This window comes from Larimichthys crocea, chromosome XV (assembly GCF_000972845.2).
Source record: "Larimichthys crocea isolate SSNF chromosome XV, L_crocea_2.0, whole genome shotgun sequence".
Classification (NCBI taxonomy): Eukaryota; Metazoa; Chordata; class Actinopteri; family Sciaenidae; genus Larimichthys; species Larimichthys crocea.
The window spans coordinates 22,867,926-22,868,245 of record NC_040025.1 but is presented as its reverse complement, the minus strand read 5'-3'; positions in this window follow the sequence as shown (position 1 = coordinate 22,868,245).

Sequence of the window (320 nt, the reverse complement as noted above, 5' to 3'; positions counted from 1 at the left end):
AAAATTTCTAAGAATTTTGAGTGTGCCTGACTCTGGCCCCGTCGCCCCCATGCATTATTGACACTGCTCAGAAAATTCAGTATTAATACAACAAGCTGTGTCATCATTGCCTTTTTATTGGGCTCTATTTTGAAGGGACTCTTATTTGAAAAACTTGTCCTGTGTGTGTGTGTGGTGTGGTGTGTGTGTGTGTGGTGCGTCTGCCTGTCTGTCTGCCTGTGTGTGGTGTGTCTGTCTCTCTATCTATGGTTTGTGTTTGTGGAGACAAGGATAGAAAATGGCCGACATTAAAAATGTAGTCTTGATAGTCTGATATCATA